We start from the raw sequence: 23085 nt of genomic DNA, 5'->3' as shown, positions 1-23085 counted from the left end.
CCTTGCCTGCTTGACGGCCAAACCGCCCATGATCCCGGGAAGAGGGAGCGCATTGCTGGAGGTGATCGGGGTGCGGGAGTGGGTGCGGTACTGCGGGGAAGTCCCGAGGGCGGGTTTCCAGAGTGGGGGCTGTGGGAGACCCGGGGGGCTTGCGGGAGTTCCTGTAGGTCGGGAGTTTGGGGACCACGGGGCACGGTTTCCTGTGGTGGGGATTCCCTTTCCAGGTCCCCAGGCACAGAGGCGTGGCCGGGTGCCCCTCATATGGCCATTGGGTTGTTTGTTCCCTGCCGGGAGTAGCTCTCTGCACCAAGTGACCCCCGAATCCATCTGCAGCCATGGAAAACACCACCAGTGACTGGGTGTCTGGGGAGCATCACCGCATCAAGGCAGCACGTGCAGAGGGCGATGCAGCCATGACCCGGGCAAGGAGCACAAGATCATGGTGAGGAGCATCAGCGACCCAGGCGTCTTCAGCCTGCTGGACTGAAAGGTACTCGTCTCTGCGCCCCCTACCGTGGTGGTGCAGCTGCTGCTTGGCTTCTGGAATCCTCCTCCTTTCCTTGACTCCTTTTCATCTCACTGAACTGGGTTACAGGAATATATATATTTTTTTAAGTAAAGGGATATTTTGGGGAGGGAGGCGTTGGATCGTAAATTCTTCTTGTGGTACTGCTTCAATATAAGGCACACGTGGAATTCTTGTTTTCTTGGTGGTTTGACCAAGCCTTGAGCCACATATTTATGGCAGGAACCATAGACTTCTTCCCCGCCCTCTCCATCCTTGGATCTTCTAACAATTTATAGGTTGTAAACTTTGGTGGAAAACTTGAGGGGGTAGATTGTTTGTGCCACTGGCCCTAGCTCAGTTGCTTACATTTTCCTTGAAATGGCTAAGTGATTTTTTTCCCTGGAATTTTCTGTTTGTTTGGATCCTTTTTGCTCTTTTAGGAACTCTGCACTTTAGGTTCTTTTCCTCTTTGGCATGGCTGTGGGCACCCACCACTTTTTAACTAGAATACTTGTGCCTAGACTTGGAGATCAATAAAGGGCATCATTTAGTTGACTGTTCAGTTTTGTCCTATATTTTGTAGTTGTGCACAGATCAGCTGTGCTTTCAGGCCAACTTCTCAAGAGGGAGATCCAGTGATTCCCAGATAGCTCCACTCCACAGTAGTCCTTCAAAATTTTTCCTTAGCCTACAAGCAACAATTCATTGCTTCCCTGAAAACCTTGCTGTCAATTGAAGGAATTACATGAAGAGGTTAATTGTGTTCCCCCCTAACAGAAAAGGCAGATGGAGCTGACAGCAATGTAATTACCATTCTAATGTTTCTAATACCTTAGAAGTGTCAGCATAAATACATTTAATTATTTCTGGTAGGCTGTTCAGGGGTGAAATAGAAAAATGGAGGGATTGAGGCAAGTGGAGGATGTGTTTGAGGCTTTATAGAAAAATTAGTTTTATTTGCCACAGCAGTAGTACATGGAATTTGGATGCTATGGTTTATTTTTTTGGATCCCAAATGAGAACATCATCATAGAGGGAGAAATAAGAGTTGTTGAAATGGGCATTTTATGGGAATTTTTCTCCATTCCTTTCTTTCCTCTCCCACTTCAGAACTTCTTCCTCATCATGTGGTCTGTCTACCCAGCTATCTGTATTTACTTCTTTAAAACTTTCCAAGGTGATCAACCTCATTGTATTTTTACCCCCTTTCCTACATCAATGACTCAGGATTTAAGTACATTGTATTTGTCAGACCATGACTGATGTCGTTGGTGTTCTGAATTAAAGCCAAATTTTTCTGTGTGAATTGGGACCTATTCTAAATCATTCTTTAACTCACTACATTCTTGCAATTTGGAAAACAAGAAAATGGTTCATATAATTTTTATGGTCCCACACAAATCTAAGGGTTTTTGACCGACCATTTTCTTCCCTCTGTATTTTACTAAAGTATCTTCAAACTCTAATTTTAATTGTTGTTTTGCCTCTTTTATCAGTGGTTCTACTGTTTTACTTAAAGTAATCAACCTTTTTTCTAGTCAGCTGCATTCAGTCCTACCACAGAAGTGTCATGTCATAAGTGGAAGGTCTTTGTTCCAAATGTTGGAGCACTAGTAGTTTGTGGCTTTCAGATTCTAAATAAAAAATCCTAAGTTGTAAAATAATTGATAGAAACAGTGGCAGTGGGGCCTTCATTGGATGCCAGCCTTTTGCAGCAGACTAATTCAGTGGTTCTCAATCTTATTTATGTATTGGAATCACCTGAGATTTGATTAAATACTTTAAGGAATAGTTGAATCATTCACAAAGTAGGAGAACAGTATAAAGAACCCTGTGTACCTCTTACCAAATTTAGAGATATATCAAAGCATGAATGAATGTATATCATCCATACCCTAATCTACTATTCCTCCACCAATTTTTTCCACCAATTTTTGAAGAAAATTCCAGATGTCATAACAAATTATGATGTACCTCAAAAGATGAAAGTTTTTCTCTATTTTAACATAATCACAGTCTTATCTGGGATGATTTTAAAAATAGAATCCCAGATCCTATGTCTGAATCAGAATCTTAGGTTATTCTTAGGCATTTGCAAAAATTTCTGTCTAACGCAGTCTGTCAGACAGAATGCATTGCTTTTAGAATATGGATACTAGGTTTTCTCTTATGTTAATTCCTTATAATATTGTAAAAGCCTCTTCAGTTTTTTTTTTCAGATCCTTTCTTTCTTTTAGTTAATTAAGTAATTAATCTGTGCTTCTGGGGCTGGAACCAAAGACCTCATGCATTCTAGGCAAGTGCTCTATCACTGAGCTACATCCCCAAACCTTGAATTTTATTTTAGATTATGTGCCTGGTTTCTCAGACTGTAGTTTTGAGGAATAGTGAGAGACAGTATGGAAAGTAGACTTTTCCATTCCCCACCACCATCACACACTAAAAAATCCTGAGTAAATTAGCTGGTCTTTTTTTTAATGCACTTTTTTTTTTGTTTGGTAATATCTTTACTTAACAGTGTAAAGTACTTTTTACCTGTTACCATTTTAAGGCAGGGCTTAGCAAATATTTTCTGTAAGGGACCACATGGTACATATTTTAGACTATGTAGATAATACAGTCTTTCACAAATACTTCCATGGTAGCATGAAAACAGCAGTAGATAATAGGCATACATATGAGTGTAGCTATTTTTCAGTAAAAATTTTATAAAAGCATCTGGCTTACTGGCTGCAGTTTCCCAACTACTGGTCTAAAGGGATGGTAATTTAAAAAAAAATACAAACTAAGGAGTTAATATTTTTCAGAATCCTGCAAACTTAATTTGATGATATATTTTGATTATATAATTGTTTTTGTTAAAGGAAAAATTTTTTATTGTCTTTCACTGTTTGAGGTGCCAAAATTTACATTTCTATAACTCAAATAGAATAAACCTGTCATAGGTGAGCAAGTATAATTTCAAAACCACTTTTTGATTCTAGTACTGTCTCTCACTAGCTAGGCCAACTCCTCTACACTAAGCTACATTCCCAACAACTATTTCTGCATTTTATAAAATCAATGATCTTTTTTAAATTAATTTTTATTGTAAACAAATGGGATATATGTTGTTTCTGTTTGTACAAGAAGTAACAGCATACCATTTGTGTAATCATACATCTACATAGACTAATGATGTTTGATTTATTCTGTTATTATCCTTTCCTCCCCATCCCTCCACCCCTCTTTTCACTCTATACAGCCCCTCTTTCCTCTACTCTTGCACCCCTCCCACCCTCCATTATGTGTAATCATCTGCTTTTCAGTGAGATCATTCACCCTTTGGATTTTTGAGATTGGCTTATCTCACTTAGCAGGATATTCTCCAATTTTATCCATTTGCTGCAAATGACATAATTTTATTATTCTTTATAGCTGAGTAATATTCCATTGTATATATATATACCACAGTTTTTTTATCCATCCATCAGTTGAAGGACATATAGGTTGGTTCCACAGTATTGCTATTATGAATTGAGCAGCTATGAACATTGATGTGGCTGTATCTCTGTAGTATGCTGATTTTAAATCCTTTGGGTATAGGTCAAGGAGTGGAATAGCTGGGTCAAATGGTAGTTCCATTCCAAGTTTTCTAAGGAATCTCCACATTGCTTTCCAGAGTGGCTGCAATAATTTGAAACCTCACCAGCAATGTATGAGTGTACCTTTTTCCCTCATCCTCCCCAACACCTATTGTTGCTTGTATTCTTGATAACTGCCATTGTAATTGGGGTGAGATGGAATCTTAGGGTAGCTTTGGCTTGCATTTCACTTATTACTAAAGATGGTGAACATTTTTTCATATTTTTTGATTGCTTGTAGATCTTCTTCTGTGAAGCATCTGTTCATATTCTTAGCCCATTTGTTGATTGGTTATTTGTATTCTTGATGTAGAGTTTTTTGAGTACTTTATATATTCTGGAAATTAGTGCTGTATCTGAAGTATGAGTGGCAAAGATATTCTCCCACTCTGTAGGCTCTCTCTTCACATTGCTGATAGTTTCCTTTGGTGAGAGAAAGCTATTTAGGTTGAATCTATCCCAGTTGTTGATTCTTGCTTTTATATCTTGTGCTATGGGAGACCTCCAACAAGTTGAAGATTTGTACCTACTTTTTCTTCTATAAGATGCTGGGTCTCTGGTCTGATTCCAAGGCTCTTGATCAATTTTGAGTTGATTTTTGTGCAGGGTGAGAGATATGGGTTTAGTTTCTTTCTGTTGCATATGGATTTCCAGTTTTCCCAGCACCATTTGTTGAAGAGGCTCTTTTCTCCATTGCATATTTTCGGCACCTTTGTCTAGTATGAAAAAAATTGTATTTATTTGGGTTTGTGTCTGTGTCCTCTATTTTGTACCATTGATCAACGTGTCTATTTGGGTGCCAATACCATTCCATTTTTGTTACTAGGGCTTTGTAGTATAGTTGAAGTTCTGGTATTGTGATACCCCCTGTTTCATTCTTCCTGCTAAGGATTTCTTTAGCTATTCTTGGTTTCTTATTCTTCCAGATGAATTTCATGATTGCTTTTTCTGTTTCCATGAGAAATGTCATAGGAATTTTAATTGGAATTGCATTAAATATGTTTAGTGCCTTTGGAAGTATGGCCATTTTGACAATATTAATTCTGCCTATCCAAGATCATGGGTGATCTTTCCATCTTCTAAGGTCTTCCTCAATTTTTTTCTTCAATATTTTGTAGTTTTCATTTTAGAGATCTTTTACTTCTTTGATTAGATTGATTCCCAAGTACATTATTTATTTGAGGCTATTGCATATGGACTTGTTTTCCTCATTTCCTTTTCAGCTATTTTATTGCTTACATATAAAAATGTTTTAGATTTATGCGTGTTGATTTATAGCCTGCTATTTTGCTGATTTCATTGATGAGGTCTAGAAGTTTTATGGTTTTTGGATCCTCTAAATATAGAATCATGTCATCAGCAAATAGTGACATCTTAAGTTCCTCTTTTCCTATTCATATTCCTTTAATTTCTTTAGACTGCCTAATTGCTCTGGCTAGAGTTTCGAGGACAATGTTGAATAGAAGTGGTGAAAGAGGACAACCCAGTCTTGTTCCCATTTTTAAAGGGGATGGTTTTAATTTTTCCCCATTAAGAATGATGTTGGCCATGGGCTTAGAATAAATAGCCTTTACAATGTTCAGGTATGTTTCTACTATCCCTATTTTTTCTAGTGATTTGAGCATGAAGGGGTGTTTTATTTTGTCTAACGCTTCTTCTGCATCAATGGAAATAACCATATGATTCTTATTTTTAAGTCTGTTGGCATGATGGATTTTGTTTATTGATTTACGGATGTTAAACCATCCTTGCATTCCAGGGATGAACCCCATTGATCGTGGTGCACAATTTTCTTAAAATGTTTTTGGATACAGTTTGCCAGTATTTTGTTAAGGATCTTTGCATCTATATTCATCATGGATATTGGTCTAAAATTTTCTTTTCTTGATGTGTCTTTGCCTGTTTCGGTATGAGGGTGATATTAACTTCATAGAATGAGTTTGGTAGGTTACCCTCCATTTCTATTTCCTGGAAGAGTTTGGGAAGTATTTGAATGAGATCTCTTTGAAGGTCTTGTAGAACTTGGCTGAGAATCCATCTGGTCTTTGACTTTTCTTGGATGATAGGTTTTTAATGGCTTCTTCTATTTCATTGCTTGATATTGATCTGTTTGAATTGTGTTTGTCCTCCTGGTTCAGTTTGGGAGGAGCATATGTCTCTAGAAATTTGTCAATGTCATTGGTAGATTCTATTTTGTTGGAATACAGATTTTCAAAGTAGCTTCTCATTATGTTATGTATCTCAGTGGTGTCTGTCATGATATTTCCTTTTTCATCATGAATTTTAGTAATTTGAGTTTTCTCTTTCCTTCTCTTTGTTAGTGTGGCTAAGGATTTGTCTATTTTGTTTACTTTTTCAAAGAACCAACTTTTTGTTTTGTCAATTTTTTGAATTGTTTCTTTTGTTTCAATTTCATTGATTTCAGCTCTGTTTAATTATTTCCTTTCTTCTACTACTTTTGCTGTTATTCTGTTCTTCTTTTTCTAGATCTTTGAGCTGTAATGTTAGGTTATTTGATGTTGACTTTTCATTCTTTTCTTGAATGTGCTCCATGCAATGAATTTTCCTCTTAATACTGATTTCATAGTATCCCAGAGATTTTGATATGTTGTATCATCATTCTCATTTATCTCTAAGAATTTTTTATCTTCTCCCTGATGTTTTCTGTTATCCTTGTTTTATTCAGTAGCATAATATTTAGTCTCCAAGTGTTGGAGTAATTTTTGTTTTTTATTGTGTCATTGATTTCTACTCTCAGTCCATTATGATCTGATAGAATACAAGGTAGTATCTCTATTTTTCTTGCATTTCCTAAGGGCTGCTATGTGGCATAACATATGGTCTATTTTCCAGGAGATTCCATGTGCTGCTGAGAAGAAAGTGAATTCACTTGTTGATGGATGGGATATTCTATATATGTCTATTATGTCTAGGTTATTGATTTTATTATTGAGTTCTATGGTTTCTTTGGTTGGTTATTATTTGGAAGATCTATCTAGTGTTGACAGCAGTGTGTTAAAGTCACCCAAAATTATTGTGCTGTGGTCTACATGATCCCTGAAATTGAGAAGAATTTGTTTGATGTACAGGGATGCACCATTATTTGGGGCATAATTATTTACTATCATTATATCTTCCTGATTTATGGTTCCCTTAAGCAGTATGAAATGTTCTTCTTTATCCCTTCTGACTAACTTTGGCTTGAAATCCACTTTATCTGATATAATGATGAAAACTCCCATTTTTTTACTGAGTCCATGTGCATGGTGGGTTTTTTCCCATCCTTTATCCTTTAGTCTGTGGTTGTCTTTTTCTATGAGTTGGGTCTCTTGCAGGCAGCATATTGTTGGTTCTTTCTTTTCAATCCATTCTGCCAGTCTTTGTCTTTTGATTGATGAGTTTAGGCCATTAACATTCAGGGTTATGATTGAGATATGATTTGTATTCCCAGTCATTTGGCTTATTTTTGGTTTTTAAGTTGGCTTGGTTTCTCCTTTGAGTGGTTTTTCCTTAAGGTAGTCCCTCCCTTTGCTGATCTACATTGTTGTTTTTCATTTCCTCCTCATGGAATATTTTTTTGAGAACATTCTGTAGTGCAGGTTTTCTATTTGTAAATTCTTTTAACTTTTGTTTATCATGGAAGGATTTTATTTCATCTTCAAATCCGAAGGTTAGTTTTGCTGGGTGTAGGATTCTTGGTTGGCAACCATGTTCTTTCAGAACTTGAAATATGTTGTTCCAGGCCCTTCTAGCTTTTAGACTCTGGGTTGAGAAGTCTGCTGCTGTCCATACTGGTCTCCCCCTATATGTAATCTAAATCTTTTCTCTCGAGGCCTTCAGAATCCTCTTTATTTTGAATGTTCGGCATTTTTATTGTAATGTTACTTGGTGTGGATGTGTTGTGATTTTGTGCATCTGGTGTTGTGTAAGCCTCTTGTAATTGATTTTCCATTTCATTCCTCAGGTTTGGGAAATTTACTAATATTACTTCATAAATAGGTTGTTCATTCCTTTGTTTTGTTTCTCTGTGCCTTCCTGAATTCCAATAATTCTTAAATTTGGTCTTTTATGATGTCTCATAGTTTTTGGAGATTATGTTCATGATTTCTTACCATCTTCTGTGTTTGAGAAAGTTTATTTTCAAGATTAAATATTTTGTCTTCATTGTCTGAGATTCTGTGTTCCAAGTGGTCTAGTCTTTTGGTGATGCTTTCCATTGATTTTTTTATTTGGTTTATTGTTTTTCTCATTTGAAGGATTTCCATTTTTTTTTCAAATCTCTATCTCTTTGTTGAAATGATGCTTTGCTTCCTACAGTTGCTCTTTCAGCTTGTTGGTATTATCATTCATTGCCTGCATTTGCTCTCTTATCTCGTCCTTTTCTTCATGAATCATCTTAATCATGTATAATCTGAAGTCCTCTTCTGACATTTCTTGTAACATACTGTCATTGGATTCTATTAATATAGAATCTAGATTTGTTTGGATCATTTTCTTCCTTTGTTTTTTCATGTTGTTCATGTATCTTCCCCTCTAGCAGTGCAGGTCTGGGGTATTGCAGATTTTCCCCTATAGGCTTATAGTGGCCCTATAGGTTTCCAAAACCCTTTCTTTAAGGGGAGATCAATATTAGCAGTGCCCAATTCAGACACTATGCAACCCTAGACCAAATAGCCCCTATGAGGACAATAACAAAATTGTCATAATAAACAAAATGAGTTCAAATATTATCTTCAGTAAAACAAACAGATTTGCAATAAGGTCTGCAGTTTCTAATGGAGGACAAAGAGGATGCAGAGTGATGTAGAATGTGGCTGTTAATGGGAGAAGAAAAGAATATACAGAAGTTCTAGATAATAGAAAGTGTGAGAGTGTAATCAAAAGAAATTAGATGATAGCATGCTAAAAAGGGAGAAAGATACGGAGGGAACAGGTAAACAAAAAGAAAAGAGAGCAAGAAAAGTAAAGAAATAAATCTTAAACTTTTTTAATAAGGAGAAAAAAGAAAATCTACAACATAACAGTCATATCATAATGAAACCTCCCAGAGTTCAGTAGCCTGATGCATGAGAAGTACCTGACAATGAGCTTCAAGCCTCCAGCAGGTGTCTCGCGATGTGATTTGCCCCACCTAAAGATCAGAGCTACAGTTTCCAGGGTTATCCAAGATGGCCACTCTGGCTTTGAAATGTGTTGGGAAATGGGGAGCTGCATCTCAGGGTGTGGACATGGTCAGCAGGAGGTCCTGGAGGCGGGATGTTTGGTCAGGCAGAGGTCCTGTAGTTCCAGTGTGTTTTGTGTGGTTGTGGGATCCTGGAGGCTGGTGCAATCAGTCAGTCTGGGGTCCTGGTGATAGGGCACAGTCAGTTGGTCTGGGGGTCCTGGCATCAGAGAGCAGAAAGTGGATGTGAGGGCCCTAGAGTCAAGGAGTAATTTGTTGTGCTGATGGATCCTGGAGACGGGGCTTTGTCAGTCTGGCCAGGGGTCATATGGGGACTAGCTGTTTTCTCAAAGTAGCAGCAGCCACGTGTAATCAAACCTTCAGGTACTGTGACAGAGATCTTCCTGGCAACAGCAGGCAGCTGGTGCTCCACTGGAAGTCAGCGATCAGTTTTAAGAATAAATCTTCAGGAGAGAGAGCTCGTATCTGGGTAGACACACAAAGCTCTAGTGAGGCTCTCTGCAGACCAAATAAGTGGTGGCTGCCACTCGGTGCAGGAACAGTGTGACTCAATGGTCTTTTTTAAAATTTTTAATTAATTAACTGTGTAATCTGTGGTTCTGGGACTTGAACCCATGGCCTCACATAGGCTAGTCAAGTGCACTGGCACTGAGCTACTTCCCCAGACCTTTAATATTAAATTTTTAATGTCTCTTCTTTGTGTAACTTGTTGGCTAAAATAGAGTTTATAATTTTTTATGAAGTGTATCTGTAACTTTCTTTACAGTTGATTATTGAGATCTGTTTATAGTTGCTTGTGAAAAATATATATCTGCCTTAATTTTTAAAAATATAGCCATCTTTTGTTTTCATTTTTTTCTTTCTCTTAAGAGGTACTCAAAAGCGTGTTGTAATTGCCTGCCTATGAATTAAACTGGCAATAGGGAGTATTCCTTTTTAAGGGCAATCGTGGTATAACTTGGTAAAAACTGGAAATAGGGAGTATTTCTTTTTAAGGGCAATCTTGAGATTCTGAAGGGTAAGTAATATATGCAAACTTAAAAGTTAGACTATGATTTATGCAGCACTTGCGCATAAGCCATTTGACCATTTTTGGTTCAAGATGAGTTCTTTTTCTATGGTTTCTAAAAATCTGATTTATTCTAATTTTAAGGCTTATTTTCTTAGCTGAAGCTAACACCTCTCTCTACTCTAAGAAGGAGAATGATCTTTTTAAGAATTCTTGGGTCACAATTTATTCTACAGATAACCTATTCCTTCTTACAGCTCCTTGGGGACAAAGAGTTTGTATCATGGCAGCAGGATTTGAATGACTCCTTAAAGCCCACCCAGCAGGCCCAACCTACTGTTATCCACTGGTCTGAAGGATGCGAGAAGGTCTTCATTTCTGGGTCTTTCACTAACTGGAGCAGCAAGATTTTACTGATTAAGAGGTGAAGATAATTGTCTTGGTTGAGGCTGAGGGGTCCAGGAATACAGCCTGACCTGTTATCCTTTCTAATAGAAGTGAACAGGCTAGACTTCCCATCTCCACCCTCTAGATGATTTCTTTGGAATATGTCCTATTTTGTGACCACTTAGTATCTATGGCATTATTTTATAACCTCATTGTGAGTCAGATGCATTACCACTTAGAATATCATTACCTCAAGAGAATTTATAATAGCTTTGTAGGTGTATTCTTTAGGATGGTGTTACACAGGTCTTTTATATGCTTGGAGGAAGCCTGTAACTGACAGAATTTGTTGCTGTGACTTCTACACTAAAGCAAAATGCACCATAAAATTCTAGGTGGTAGTGTGATGTGGTACTTGCAGAGCAATGATGAATTAACTGATTATTAGAATGGCCCAGATAACCAGATAGGTCATTTTCCAGTAATGACTCATCAAAATATGGAAAGTACCTTAAGGACTCCTATATCCCAAATCTGTTAAGGTGCTTATATTTGTGAGGAATCTGTTCTGCTAGAGCAAAATATTTATACCAAGATGAACCATTTGGGGAGATCATTGACTATTTTTTTCTAGGCATTGGCTTAAGAAACAAAGTTGTTGAAAGAGTTGGAAACATATGTCCAAGATGATATAGGTAAAGAGATTTGATGTATACATTATATTTTACACAAGGGACACAGTGGCTTAGGGATATGGGAAGTCATTGGAATAATACTATAATTACCAGTTGGTTTTCTATATTCTGTCTTCTTAAAGAAACTTGACTGACCTTCTGTTTTCTTCCATAGCCATAATGACTTCATTTCCATCTTTGATCTCCCTGCTGGGAGAGAACCAATACAAGTTTTTTGGAGTTGGACAGTGGGTTCATGGTCTATCAGAGGTAAGTCTTTGATCTCCAAAGGTCACCATGACTTAGCAGTCTCATTTTAACTATCATTGCTATCTGAATTGATGGTAGCAGTTCACTTACTCTAAAGGATTTCTCTCAATAAAAGATGGAGATTCAGTTTTTCAAGATGGTGGACTAGAGGGTGGCTGCATTTCATGTTGCTCCAGGACTCAGGATACAAAAGAGGAGATATTGAGAGACTTGGGACCAATTCAAAGCCACTGGGTGAATCTCTCCCATTGGGGAGATATCCCAGATAGGGTGGTAGTACCAGAACACAGGGAACTTTGTGAAGTAGCGTTGCCAGGTGAGACACCCCTCCCCCCACTGGAGCAGTGAACACAGACAACTGGGAGCATTGTAGAGGAGGCTGCTCAGCACAGCGCTTGGTTTCAGAGCAACCCACCAGGACTCTGGCAGCTGCCCAGAGGAGGGGCCACATAGCCAGGTGATTAGGTGCAGAGCAGGGCCCCAGGACATAGGTGGCTTCTCGGTGGAAGAGCTGCAGAGACAAGCTGAGGGGCAGAGAAAAGGTTCCAGTACTGCGGGCAGCTTCTCTGAGGAGGGGCAGCCTAAGGAGACTCATCTGCAAAGGGCAAGGCTCCCAGGCCCAGGAAGTAGGTCAGGGCCCTGGGAATATTGCAGAGGAAAACTGCCCAGCCCAGGCGGCAAGATACCCCTCTCCCCACTGGAGCAGTGAACACGGACAACTGGGAGCTTTGTAGAGAAGGCCAATGAGCACAACGCTTGGTTTCGGAGCAACCCACCAGGGCACAAAAGGCTGCCCACAGGAGGAGCTGTGTGGCAAGCTGTTTGCACTCAGAGCAACTGCTCCTGAAGCTGCCCAGAGGAGGAGGAGGTGTGCAGTGAGTTGCTTGGTCTCAAAGTGACCACACAGAACACCGGGTGGCTTCCTGGAGGAAGAGTCAGGCAGCAGGTTGCTGGGGCTCAGAATGTCTGTATGGGGCTCCACATGACTGCTCAGAGGAGGGGCCGCATAGCCAAGTGATTAGGTGCAAAGCACGGTCCCAGGACCTAGGTGGCTTCTCAGTGGAAGAGCTGCACAGAGACAAGCTGAAGGGCAGAGTGAAGGTTCCAGGACTGCGGGCAGCTTCTCTGAGGAGAGGCAGCATAAGGAGAATCGTCTGTGAAGGGTGAGGCTCCCAGGCCTAGAAGGTAAGTCCGGGCCCCTGGGAACATTGCCTAGGAAGGCTGCCCTGTTCAGGCAGTAGTTGTGAATTGAGGGGAACCGCCAAGAGGGAAAGCAATAGGCGAGACATCCCCACCGGGTGAGTCTTCCCCACTGGGTGAGGTTTTCCCACAAGGACGGTAAAACAAGAGACACAGGCACAAACAGGCATTGCCTCAGCCCGCAGCCTAGTTCCCCTTTGGATTACAATTGGTCAACAAGTGGAGGTACCTCTGCCCACTAGCAGGAAATATACCCCACCTGAAGGCCACCACCCCTCAAGAGGCAGCTTCCTTGTGGAGCAATGCATTATCAACTTCTTTCAAGAATTCAGGTTACTGAAGGATAAGAGGGATATACTAGAAATCTTCAGGGACATTATAAATCAATAGAGGAAATCTGCAATATCTTAGTGGTCCACTGATACCTGAACAATATGAGAAAACAAGGGAAGAAAATAACCCAAACAAATCTAGATGTTACATCAGTAAAATCCAATTACAGCATGGCAGAAGAAATGACAGAAAGGGAGTTCAGAATGTACATAATTAACATAATAAGGGAAGCAAATGATGAAATGAAAGAGCAAATGCAGGCAACGAATGATCACACAAATCGACAGTTAAAAGAGCAAATACAGGAAGCAAAAGATCATTTCAATAAAGAGTTAGAGATATTGAAAAAAAAACAAACATAAATCCTTGAAATGAAGGAAACAATAAACCAAATTAAGAACTCCTTAGAAAGCACAACCAATAGGATTGAACAGCTGGAAGAAAGAACCTCAGATATTGAACAAAATATTTAACCTTGAAAATAAAAGTTGACCAAGCACAGAAGATGGTAAGAAATCATGAACAGAATCTCCAAGAACTATGGGATATCATGAAAAGGCCAAATATGAGAATTATTGGGATTGAGGAAGGCTTAGAGAAACAAACCAAAGGAATGAACAATCTATTCAATGAAGTAATTTCAGAAAATTTCCCAAATCTGAGGAATGAAATGGAAAATCAAGTTCAAGAGGCTTATAGGACTCCAAATACACAAAATTTACAACAGACTCACACCAAGGCACATTATGGTGAAAATACCTAACATACAAAATAAAGACAGAATTTCAAAGGCTGTGAGAGTATAGAACCAAATTACATTCAGGGGGAAACCAACACAGATATCAGCAGATTTTTCAATCCAGACCCTAAAAGCTAGAAGGGCCTGGAACAACAATTTTCAAGCCCTGAAAGAAAATGGTTGCCAACCAAGAATCTTATACCCAGCAAAACTTACCTTCAGATTTGATGATGAAATCAAATCCTTCCATGGTAAACAAAAGCTAAAAGATTTTACAAAAAGAAAGCCACCATTACAGAACATTCTCAGCAAAATATTCCATGAGGAAGAGATGAAAAACAAAGAAGCAAAGCAGCAAAGAAAGGAGCTATCCTAAGGGAAATGTCAAATAAAGGAGGAACCAAGACATGTCAAAAATAAATAAATAAATAAATAAAATGAGTCAAATGACTGGGAATACAAATCATATCTCAATAATAACCCTGAATCTTAATGGCCTGAATTCATCAATCAAAAGACATAAACTGGCAGATTGGATTAAAAAGAAAGATCCAACAGTATGTTGGCTACAAGAGACTCACCTCATAGAAAGAGATACCCAGAGACTAAGGGTGAAAGGATGGGGAAAAACATCCCATGCACATGGGCTCAGCAAAAAAGCTGGGGTATCTATCCCATTTCAGATAATGTGGACTTCAAGCCAAAGTTAGTCAGAAGGGATAAAGAAGGACATTTCATACTGCTTAAGGGAAGTATAAATCAGCAAGACATAACAATCATAAATATCTATACCCCAAACAGTGGTGCATCCATGTATGTCAAACAAGTCCTTCTCAATCTCAGAAACCAAATAGACCACAATACAATAGCACTAGGTGATTTTAGCACACTCCTCTCACCACTGCACAGATCTTCCAAACAAATATTGAACAAAGAAACTATAGAACTCAATAACACAATCTATAATTTAGAATTAATGGACATTTATAGAATATACCATCCAACGAAGAGTGAATACACTTTCTTCTCAGCAGCACATGGATTCTTCTCTAAAATAGACCATATATTATGCCACAAAGCTAATCTTAGCAAATAAAAGAAGATAGAGACACTACCTTGCATTCTATCAGATCATAATTGATTGAAATTATAAATAAATGAAAGAGTAATAAACAGAAATTACTCCAACACCTGGAGATTAAACAATATGCTATTATATGATGAATGGATAACAGAAGATATTAGGAAGGAAATTAAAAAAATTCTTAGAGGTAAATGAGAACAAAGAAACATCATATCAAAATCTCTGGGACACTATGAAAGCAGTACTTAGATGAAAATTTATTTCATGGAGCGCATTTAATAAAAGCAGTAAAACTCAACAAATAAACGACCTAACACTACAGTTCAAAGCCCTAGAAAAAGAAGAACAGACCAACACCAAAAGTAGTAGAAGACAGGAAATAGTTAAAATCAGAGATGAAAGCAATGAAATTGAAACAAAGGAAACAATACAAAAAATTGACAAAATAAATAGTTGGTGCTTCAAAAGAAAAAACAAAATTGATAAAACCTTGGCCCCACAACAAAGAGAAGACTAGAGAAAACCCAAATCACTAATATTCAGAATGAACAAGTAAATATCACAATGGACACGATTGAAATACAAAACATAATTAGAAGCTATTTTGAAAATCTATACTCCAAAAAAATAGAAAATTTCGAAGACATCAAGTTTCTAGATACATATGAATTGTCTAAGCTGAACGAGGAGGACATACACAATTTAAATAGACCAATTTCAAGTAATGAAATAGAAGAAGTCATCCAAGGCTTTGTTGAAGCCTACCAACAAAGAAAAGTCCAGGACCAGATGGGTTCTCAGCCCAGTTCTACAAAACTTTTAAAGAAGAGCTCATTCCAATACTTTTCAAAGTATTCCATAAAATTGAAGAGGAGGGAACCCTCCCAAATTCATTCTGTGAAGCCAATATCACCCTGATACCTAAAACATACAGAGAAACATCAAGGAAAGAAAATTTTAGACCAATATCCTTAATGAACATTGACGCAAAAATTCTCAAAAAAGTTTTAGAAAATCGAATACAAAAACGTATTAAAAAGATAGTGCACCATGATCAAGTTGGTTTCATCCCAGGGATGCCAGATTGGTTCAACATCAGGAAATCAATAAATGTAATTCACCATATCAACAGACTTAAAGTCAAGAATCACATGATTATTTTGATAGATGCATAAAAAGCATTTGATAAAATACAGCACTCCTTCATGCTCAAAACATTAGAAAAATAGGGATAGAGGGAAAATTCCTTAACATTGTAAAGGCCACATATGCTAAGCCCATATCTAATATCATTCTAAATGGTGAAAAACTGAAAGCATTACCCCTAAAAATTGGAACAAGGCAGGGATGCCTTCTTTCACCACTTCTATTCAATACAGTCCTTGAAACTCTAGCCAGAGCAATTAGACACACCAAAGAATTTAAAGGGTTACGAATAAGAAATGAAGAAGTCAAACTATCACTATTTGTTGATGATATGATTATATACTTAGACGAACCAGGAAATTCCACCAGAAAATTTTTAGAACTCATAAGTGAATTCAGTAAAGTAGCCGGTTACAAGATCAATGCTCATAAATCCAATGCATTTTTATACATAAGTGATGAAACTCCAGAAAGAAAAATTAGGAAAACTACCCCATTCACTATAGCATCAAAAACAATAAAATAATTGGGAATCAATCTCACAAAAGAGGTGAAAGACCTCTACAATAAGAACTACAGAACACTAAAGAAAGAAATTAAAGAAAACCTTAGAAGATGGAAAGATCTCCCATGTTCTTGGATAGGAAGAATTAATATTGTCAAAATGGCCATACTACCAAAAGTGCTATACAGATTCAATGCAATTCCAATTAAAATCCCAATGATGTACCTTACAGAAATAGAGCAAGCAATCATGAAATTCATCTGGAAGAATAAAAACTCAGAATAGCTAAAGCAATCCTTCTCAGGAAAAATGAAGCTGGGGTATCGCAGTACCAGAACTTCAACTCTACTACAAAGCAATAGTAACAAAAATGGCAAGGTATTGGTATCAAAATAGACAGGTAGATTAAAGGTACAGAATAGAGGACACGGACACAAACCCAAATAAATACAATTTTCTCATACTAGACAAAGGTGCCAAAAATATGCAATGGAGAAAAGATTGCCTCTTTAACAAATGGTGCTGGGAAAATTGGAAATCCATATGCAAGAGAATGAAACTAAACCCATATCTCTCACCATGCATGAAACTAAACTCAAAATGGATTAAAGACCTTGGAATCAGACCAGAGAACCTGCAGATTATAGAAGAAAAAGTATGTCCAGATCATCAACTTGTCAGGTTAGGACCAGACTTCCTCAACAGGCCTCCCATAGCACAAGAAATAAATTCAAGAATCAATAACTGGGATAGATTCAAACTGAAAAGATTTCTCTCAGCAAAGGAAACTATCAGCAATGCGAAGAAAGAGGCTACAGAATGGCAGAAAATCTTTGCCAATCATACTTCAGATAGAGCACTACTCTCCAGAATCTATAAAGAAATTAAAAAAAAAATACTCAACACCAAGAATACAAATAACCCAATTGACAAATGGGCTAAGGAAATGAACAGACACTTCACAGAAGAATATCTACAAGCAATCAACAAACATATGGAAAAATGTTCAACATCTCTAGTAATAAGAGAAATGAAAATGAAAACCACCCTAAGGTTCCATCTCACCCCAATTAGAATGGTGATTATCAAGAATACAAGCAACAACAGGTCTTGTCGAGGATGTGGTGAAAAAGGTACACTCATACATTGCTGGTGGGGCTGCAAATTAGTGCAGCCACTCTGGAAAACAATGTGGAGATTCCTTAGAAATTATGAAATGGAACACCATTTGACCCAGCTCTACCACTCCTTGGCCTGTACCCAAAGGACTTAAAATCAGCATACTACAGAGTTACAGCCACATCAATGTTCATAGCTGCTCAATTCCCAATAGACAGAGTGTGGGACCAAACTAGATGTCCTTCAACTGATGGATGGATAAAAAAACTGTGGTATATATATACAATGGAATATTACTCAGTCATAAAGAATGATAAAATTATGGCATTTGCAGGCAAATGGATGAAATTGGAGTATATCATGCTAAGTGACGTAAGCCAATCTCAAAAAACCAAAGGAAGAATGATCTCGCTGATAAGTGGATGATGTCACATAATGGGGGGTGGGAGGGGTTAGTGTTAGGTTTAGAGTTAGGGTTAGGGTGGGGGGCAAGAATGGAGGAATGAAGGACTGTATAGAGGGAAAAGAGGGGTGGGAGGGGTGGGGGAATGGGGAAAAATAACAGAATGAATCAAACAACATTACCCTATGTAAATTTATGATTACACAAGTGGTATGACTTTACTCCATGTACAAACAATGAAACAACATGTATCCCATTTGTTTACAGTAAAAAAGAAGATGGAAATGCTGAGTGTGATCATTTGTAACCTTTAATAGATGCAGAGAGGAGGATAAGTGGAAGAGAGGGATTTGATAAGGGAATTCAAGAATCTTTTTTCTGCTTATTGTTTCAATCTATTTTTACCAGTTATGTTGGCACGATTACCAATTTGACCCATGTCAAGAAATCTGATTTTGAGGTGTTTTATCCTTTAAAACTAGATTCTAGGAAAGCTGTGAGACATCTTGTTGAGGTAATTTTATAATATTTGTTCTCTTTGCCTTGTTTTTCTTGTAACACAGAAGTGGTTTTTAAATTTCTTTCTTGAAAGTAATCTTTTAATTTTGTTTTTTATTTCCATTTCTTCTCAGGAATCTTCTGATTCATTTATATATGTGCACATATTTCTTATATAAACATTTAGATCCTATTCTTTATACCAAAAAAGTCTCAGTCTAGTGTACTTTAACTTTTTAATCAAGTATCTACAGTGAGACATTTATTTTGCATTGCAGCCCAATACACACATACACAGATATAGAGAGGTGTAATATGTGGTATAATGTTTGTCTTTATTCCCTGTGATGTATGCTTTTCTGTTTTTTAAAAAAAATTATTTATTTATTTAGGTACTGAAATTGAACTCAGATACCCTCTACCAACTGAGCCGTAAACACAACCCCTTTTATTTTGAAACAGGATCTCACCAAATTGCTGTGACTGACCTTGAACTTGTGATCTTCCTGCCTCAGCCTTTTGGGTCATGGGGACTACAGGCATGTGCCACAGTACATGGCTGCTATTGTATTTTTTATAGACCAATAGTGGGCTATAGCCTATTGTTTGAAAACTCTTTCTAGTAATATTTCAAGTTTTCCATTGACCTCTGGTGATATCACCCAGCAGATACTAGATGTGCCTTGTTTGTCTTACTAAGCTGCCTCAGCTTAATCTGCCAGTTTGATGAATCAGTTGGCAGTTCTGTAGCTTTATGAGACCCTACAAGTATAGTAGTCATTGTGGAAAAGTAGCTTAAGAAAAAAACACACACACAATATCAGGGAATTCTTTTGCATGTAATCAAAATTTGTAAATTTTGATTTACAAAATTCTCTGGTATTGGAAAATACCTCTATATACTTATTTTATTTTATTTTATTTTCTTGCAGTGCTGAGGATTGAACCCAGCGCCTTGTGCTTACAAGGCCACTCTGTCAGCTGAGTTATATCCCCAGCTCCTTTTGTTTCCTATAATATTATTTTTCCAAGACCTTCATCTCTACTTAATTTACTATGTCAGTAATGCAAATATTCTCCAAACCATATTCATAATAATTACTGTTTTGCTACTTTACAGTAAGAGATAAGCCTGTCTAAGGAACTGTGCACTGTATTTATGCTGAGTATTCTTCTTGCTTTGAATTCAAAACCTACCTGTGCTACTAAGTAGTTTTACCATTGTGGACAAGGCCCTCAATTCTTTTGGTTTTGTATTCCATAACGGTAAAATCAGGGGTTGGACTCAGTGTTTTGCAGCAATCACAAGTCCTGAAGTGGAACACATTAATAATCACAGGGCATAAGGGTGACATGTTTCTAAAACTTCATATTATAATAATTATTTAGGAAATTTTGGATAATAATATTTTCATTATGTAAGCTCTCAATGTTAAGCTAGACATTCTTTTTGACTGGTAGGCAGAGATTTAAAAGGGTTTAAATATACCAAATGAAATTATGAGGCCACTGGTAACTACATTTTTGCATTATATAATTCTGGCAAAGCAACCAATGAATAATAGTCAATCATAACTATACAGAGATAAGACTAGCATACTTTTTATATTTCTCACTCCCCTCTTTCACCTAATTTCCCAATCCGTTCAGGTAAGCCTTAGAATATATTTTTATTAGATTTTAATTTGCACTAAGTTTAGTGTAGCCAGTTACTTAACCAATTTGTATTTTTTTGGATCATGATGATGATGAAAAAGAAATTTAAAAACCTATTCTGTGTACTTCCCAGCAGTGTTTTGTGGATTACATGATATAATAACTGGATGTGCTTTGGAAAGTTTTTAAGATACTGTATAATATCACTGTATTTATATATGTTTTTTGCTTCATATATGTTTAACTGAAATCAGTTCTTTAAATGAGCTATTATAATTTTCCACTGGAGACTATAATATTTTTAAATCTTTAAAAAAATCAATTTTCTTTATTGTTAAATTTTTCCTTCTATGATGCATTATTTTTTCCATTTTTGAAGTATAAATAACATACCATAAAATTTGTCCTTTAAATTGTAGTTTCATAAGATTTAGTATATTCAGAGTTCTGTTACATTACCACTAGTTCCAGAGTATTTTTATCATCCCCAGAAGAAACCCTGTACCCATTTGCAGTCACTTTCCATTTCTTCCTCTCTCATATTCCTCTCAACCCCAAGTCTACTTTGTGTCTTTATGGATTTGTCTATTCATGGTATTTTTTGTGAGACTCTTTCACTTAGTTTAATGTTTCAGGGTTCATCCAAATTGAAACATGTATCTATTTATGACACAATAATATTCCATGGTATGGACATACCATTTTGTTTATTTGTTATTGATAGACATTTGTATTGTTTCTGTTTTTTGGTACCATAAATATTAGCATACAAGTTTTCATGTGGACATATATCTTGGATATATACTTGGGAATGTAATTGTTGAGTCACATGGTAAATTTCTGTTTAATTCTTTGAAGAAATACCAAACTGTTTTCCCATGTGGCTATTCTATTGTAGATTTCCACTGGCAATGGGAATACTGTACTTTGAAAGTTCCAACTTCTCCATCTTTGCCAGTATTCATTAGTTTGTCATTTTAATTATAGCCATCCTAGTGAGTATGAAATGGCTTCTTACTGTGGTTTTGATTTGCATTTCCCTAATGGCTCTTACATAGCTCTTGTTCTTATTGCTGCAGTCATTGTAGTATCAGAAATCTTAGAATTTGTAACCTTGTTATATATTGCTTGGGTGGGGGAAAAATAAAATCTAATTTTTTCACATTGTTTGAAAGTTTGCGAGTCCTCTTCACATCCATTATCTTTTAGTTTCCTCAATAACATTGGAAATAGGGCAAGGATTCTTTTTATTTTTATGGATGAGGAAACTGACTGTGGTAAAGGCATTTTCCAAGGTTGTAAAGTTGATAAAGAGGGTAGCTCTTTCCTTACCTCAAGACTATGACCCCTCTCCTCTTCATGGAATCTTGTTGTCATGTTAGGAATTTTTTTCCTTGCACTACTTGACACTTGTAGACCCAATGGGTTAAAAGTTATGATTCATGACTTATAAATTTAACATTAGTGGCCATGTGTTTTTCTATGCTTTTTCCTAATTTTTGTACATTTGCTCATATTTGTGGAAATATCTTTTATATCTTTCCAGCTCACCCCCTGGGCCTTATGGTTAAGAAATGTATGTATTTTGATCTGAAGAGAGATTCAAATCCTCACCCACCCTTCTTCCTCACCTACTACAATTTATTCTTAACAAGGACACTAATATTTCTGTAAGTATCCTGAGAAAAGTGTTGGTGGATCTGGGGAACTGTAGAATTGAAGTTGGGATTGCTATAAAGGTATATTGAGATTATAAATCATATACATAGGAATAGCACTATAGAATACTTTTATCAAGTCTCATTTGTTAGCTTATTCAGGAACTAAAATCAAAGCTTATACTTGTCTCTTTTGCTGAAAAAAATCAGGACCACAGTGTATTCTAGAACTAATTTCTGAGATTTCTATGCCAACATGAGGTAAGGAATACTTATCATTTTGGGATATACAAAAGATTTACCAATTTTGTTTGCATATAATTGACTTCTATATTAATTCTCATTGACTCTCACTAAGATTACTTTTGCCATTTATTGCGAATTTTCCATAGTTGTCATAGGTAAGATTTTTGTTTTAGCTGTGTTAAGATAAGCAGATCTTGATGCCTTGGGTTTCTGCCATGAACTGATAATTTTCCAAATTTTCTGTAATAAGAATGTATTATTGATAAATACTGGAGCAGATACACTATTGAAAGGAGATAAAGATAAGGTGTTCTTAACAGTCCCAGAAAGCTCTAAGAAAGAGTAAGCTGATGATTTGTCCATACAACTAATGCATTCTTTTAATTTTTTTTGTGTCTCTTTGTGTGATCCAGCCTTACTTCCTGAGCCCACCCATGGTATGCTGAACCATCTCTATGCATTATCTATTAAGGCAAGGGGTGTCCTTGGTTCTTCACATCTCAGCTATATGAAAGGTTAGGGGTAACATGTGCAGTGGTTACTTGCTCAGCTATTTCATTTTACCTGAAGGTGACAATAATGGTTAAGAAAAACTTTCTTTTTAGTCAGTGGGTCTTTTGTTTTTAATTTCATTCACTGTGTCTGTGTTCTGGCTGACTGACTTGTCCAGTGATGGAATGGTCTATTTTATTTTCCAGTTTCTTTTTGGGTGGCTAGAACCTTTATACCACCTACTTATTTGAGTTCATAGCAGTAAGACATCATTTGCTGAAAGTCAGGTTTAGCTTCTAGTTCAAAGAATACTTGAATGTGATAGTAAGACTTCTTTCTCCCATTTTAAATGT

At 37.0% G+C, this 23085-nt stretch overlaps 1 pseudogene; it reads left to right on the top strand.

The window, feature by feature from the left end:
• Positions 1-335: 335 nt before the first annotated feature.
• LOC124974433 (5'-AMP-activated protein kinase subunit beta-2-like) lies at positions 336-22760 on the top strand (annotated as a pseudogene).
• Positions 22761-23085: the final 325 nt, after the last annotated feature.

Source organism: Sciurus carolinensis, unplaced genomic scaffold, assembly GCF_902686445.1.
Source record: "Sciurus carolinensis unplaced genomic scaffold, mSciCar1.2, whole genome shotgun sequence".
Classification (NCBI taxonomy): domain Eukaryota; kingdom Metazoa; phylum Chordata; class Mammalia; order Rodentia; family Sciuridae; genus Sciurus; species Sciurus carolinensis.
This window is presented reverse-complemented; position numbering and strand designations above follow the sequence as displayed.